Raw genomic sequence first — 4,434 nt, forward strand, 5'->3', positions numbered from 1 at the left:
TATATAAGAACTGGAGTGTAGTCAGAGGCATGGGAGGGTGAAAGAATTCACCAGAGACAGAGCAGGCAGAAGAACAGGCAGACAGACAGAAGACACTGCTGAGGGCAGCAGCGGGAGAGGCAGGAGAGGTCTGCCGTGCCATGTGGGTTTCTCCCTGGGCGGCCGGGAATCGAACCCACACTGCAGAGGCTACGGACAGCTTCACAGTGCAGTGTTCCACCCACTGCACCACCAGGGAGGCCCACAACTTTCTATTTCACACCCCTCACAGAAGAAATCTTCAGGGTGAAGATTCTAAGTATGAAGGATTTTGAAATGTGTCCTGGAATGAAGAAGGTTGGGGAAATCTGTTCCAAAATCATCAGGTGACAGCAGCTTCAAATATTAGTAAATCCTGACTTGAGAATTGAAGAAAATTTCCCACTGGGGGAAAAAAAAAATGGAATGGAAGTTGATACCTGGCACTTGATTCTACAATCCAGAAGAAAGAAAAGGCAAACTTCCTGCAAACACCAGTTTAGGGACTTAAACACACCAGAAGCATTGTTTTTCAACTTCAAGATGTATGTTTCTACCACCCAGTGGCGATTAAACAAATTGATGAACACTCTTTTAAGTTCAATATTCTTTATTGAAAACCATAACTTATAAGACAAACTATCAGGTCATCCCCAAACGCCGGGTTTTCCTTAAACCTCAGGTTCTCACCATCCCCGGCTGCAGGGGGCCTTGTTGGCCCAGTCAGATAAGGTACTAGCAAGCAGCTAAGAAAAAGGGCCTCACACCGTGGGGCTGAAGATTTAACAACCCTTTGCTTGTTGTTCTTGGTCACAAAAAGAGAAAAATTTATCAGAAAGTATATTAGGCAATAAATTACACGTATCAGCATATTGTAAGTGAACAGCACGGAAAATTATCTGTTTAGAAATTAGTTATTAAACAATTTGGCCCACTTGACAATGGGAGACAATTTATTGTACATGCCTGACAAGCAATCCAGCACAACAATTATAGTAGGTCCTTCTTTTGCCTTCTCTTGAAGCTTCTTGGGAAAGTTTTTTAATGAAGCTATTTGAGTTAAGGAGTTTCTAGGTAGAAAAAGTTCTGATAGTTGAGTAGCAGCTGGTCCCCGGCTGAAGGCCATGCGAATAAGAAAAGTCTTTTCTTGCTTAGGCTTTAGCTGATAGGGGTGTCCTGGCGGCTATCCACTGTCTTAGGTTATTGTTTAACTGAAACAATGAGTTTTAGTGTAAGGCTTAGTTTTTTATTAACCTTGAAGGTTGCCTTCTTACTGAGAGCACATAGTGGCCAAAAGTCTATGGAAAAAAGGATGCACTGATTGTTTCTGCTTTGTTTCTATGCACATGATATTGTCATCTCACGGCTTGCTAAAAAAGTATAAAGAACCTGCTGAGTCTCTCGGCAGAAGATACTTGCACCTCATCCAGTGTCAGTGTCTCCTCACTGCCTCATCCCCTTCCCCTCAGTCCTTTTCGCTGCACCTAGACCGTCTTTTCCTTTCAAGGACTTCAGACCTGACATTTTGCTGAAAGCTGGTCTGCGGCAATCCCCCATTCCACATGGCTCCTTAGAGGGAGCAAAGAATAAAGTTTTGCCTTACCCTAGGCCTTAGCCTTCCTTTACCTTGTCAATAAGATGTTCTCAAGGCATGGTCCTGTTTTGAGAAGGCAGTGGGTGGGGCGTTCTGAGCTCGGGTGCCTGAATGTCTTAGGAGGCCTGTCTTCAGGATAATGCCAGGTTTGGGATGAGCTAGCCACCCGGATGGTGGAGGTTTCCATTTTCGTAATATTTTAATGTTATTTAGATATCCAAGCACTCCAGGAAGCTTCTAGGGAGCAGGAAATGTCCTCTTGGTCTTGGTCAGCGGGGCAGTGGTTATCAGGTTTATAAAACGTAAAAACCAATTTTCATGCACTTGATTATAAATAAGATATATTTCAGTTTAAAGCGTTATTAAAAACATATACCTTTAAAATGTTCAGTGCCAGGGATAAAACCTCACACTGTTCTCCTCATGACTTTGGACTGTCACTGCAAAAACATTGACTTCTCCTAAGAGAAAATTAGAACTTAGAGAAGAAATGGATATTTAATTGCAAGATATTTTGATCGGAGACAGTTATTTCCATTTAGGTGATTCGTTTCTTTTCCTTTTTAACATCACATTTGATTTATAGTTGATAGTACCTTGGAATGCTATTTAGTTATAAAACTGGAAATGCTTAATTCTTGCTTTCTGGCTCCTTTCTTAGGACATGACTTCCATGACCGTCCTTGGACAACCTGCTGACCATGCTGCAGGCCACTCTTGGCTGGAGCCTGCAGCCTGCATGGGGCAGTCCCGATGCCAGTGCACATGGCGGGGAGCCTAGCGGCAGCTGGCTTTTGCTCTCCTCCCCACCCATGCACCCTGGGCTCTTGAAACAGAAGAGGGTGCTCTCCAGACCACGGACCAGGTATGTATTTCCAATTTGGAATTGTTTGCTTTTGTTAAATCAGTCACTCTTTGGCCGACCTGCAAAAGCTGTTTTCTTCTCAGGGTTTCTGTTTTTGTTCACCTATGAAATGAAGGAGCTGGTCTGACTTAAATCACCTGGAGTGATTTAACCCAAACAAGAAAACAGGTGCTGTAGCAGACAGTGTTCAGTGCTTTGGTTAAAGAATGTCTGTCCCTTAGCTTTTTCATAGAGAGCATGTTTTTCAAAAACACATGCCTGGTGCAACAAGTTTCATCACCTCTACCTCACTGAGTGGCACTCAAAATACACTAGCTTGGCAACGAGGTGCTGTGAGTATGCTCTGTATCTTGCCCATCCCTCCCCCACCCCTCAAGTCATCCACTCTTTGTGAGAATAACTGAAACCATTGAGAGTTATTATTATTATCAAATGTTTATGAAATAATTTTGACCACAAGATATTGCTAAAAATACATATATAAAATATAAATGTGTATATATAAATATATGTATATAAATATATACAAATATGTGTGTGTATACAGAAATTCCTATTTCTCCTTCACACTGCTTTCCCCAATGACATCAATCTTTGTGGAACCATCATTTCATAACATGATTACCCCTTCCCCACTCTTATCCCCCAGCCATCAGTCTTGGATTCTGAAAAAATCCTACTCTCAAATGGCAGCATATTTGCAGCACAAGAATGAGAATCTGAGAATAAGAAGCCTTTCCTGGTTCCTGAGCCACAGCTTATTGTCTTTATGTGATATGGCTTCTCAAGGACATAAAAAAATTCCCTCAAACAAAAGCCAATGGTTTATTTATATAAAGTAGAGGCAATGAGCTCATGAATGCATGCATTTGCTTATTATTCTTCCTCGCAGAGGAGATGGATGGATGACTCTATTTATCTCTCTGTCTACACATCTCTCTCTCTCCATATGCAAAGAAAAGTGGTTTAAGTTGAGGAAATCAGTGAGGAATGATAGGAGGACTTGGTTGAGATGTGGGAAACTGAAGACTTAGTCCCAGCCCTGCTTATAGAATGAACTTGGCAAGTCATTATCTGAGACTTCATTTCCTCTACAATGAGGGAGGAAGGCTGGGGGGACGTGCAGTCAGAGGCTCAAACTGTACAACTCTATGGAGTGACCTTGACAGGCTGGGCTTTCTCGGAAGCTGACTCCATGAAGGGGCTTAGCAGGAAGGCTGCTTATTCAGGAGGAACTGAGGAGCATCATTGACTCTGGTATATAGCTTTATGCAATTTGAGGCAATTTTTCCTGGTGACACTTTCCAACTCTGGACAATAAGGTCTTCACTTAAGTGTTACAGGGCAAGAGAGGGACACCCCAGAACCCCCAAACCTGCCCATTCTAAATACGTTCTGCCGTCTGCCACACCAAGACAAAACATACAAGACCTTTAATGGAAAGTAACTTTAATACAATTAGTGTGCAGTACAGAAAAGACAAAGTATATAGTTTCCAAATCAAGCACCTAAAGTTACCCATGCCCTCATGGGTGAATGCCCAGCCAAACTGGGTTGAACCAAAGCAGGGCCACTGAGGCCCAAAAGTCTGCCACAAGTCTAAAGCACCTTCTGGTGGGGACCCATAGAAAAGGGTCAGAAACAGCCAGACAAGTCTGGAGGAAAAGTGCAAAATCAAAATCAAGATCAATGCTGCCATTGGTCTCTCCCCCCACATCTGTTTCAGTCCGTCTAGGACCAAACATCAAGCACAGCTTCTTCACATGTCTCTTCACTCCATGTGCCTCCTCTAGGTCTCCTTCTGGCTCTCCATCCTGCTTCCTTCCTTCTCCAGTCTCCTCTTCAGCTTCTTCTCTTCCCTGATCAGCTATAACCTCCCTTGGGTGGGGCAGGGAATCTGGCACTTCCCCTTTTCCTGGGAAGCTCCCTGTTACAGAAGGACCATCTGGGAGGCCCA

General features: G+C 43.3%; 1 long non-coding RNA gene across 1 annotated transcript; it reads left to right on the plus strand.

The window, feature by feature from the left end:
* The first annotated feature begins 1,168 nt into the window (after positions 1 to 1,168).
* Positions 1,169 to 4,178, plus strand: LOC119243958 (uncharacterized). The gene is made up of 3 exons (XR_005124907.2): positions 1,169 to 2,154; positions 2,274 to 2,477; positions 3,127 to 4,178. It is a non-coding gene; the product is annotated as an uncharacterized LOC119243958 (long non-coding RNA).
* The last annotated feature ends 256 nt before the right edge of the window (positions 4,179 to 4,434 follow it).

Source organism: Talpa occidentalis, unplaced genomic scaffold (assembly GCF_014898055.3).
Source record: "Talpa occidentalis isolate TD23 unplaced genomic scaffold, MPIMG_talOcc4v2.1 talOcc4.1360, whole genome shotgun sequence".
Classification (NCBI taxonomy): domain Eukaryota; kingdom Metazoa; phylum Chordata; class Mammalia; order Eulipotyphla; family Talpidae; genus Talpa; species Talpa occidentalis.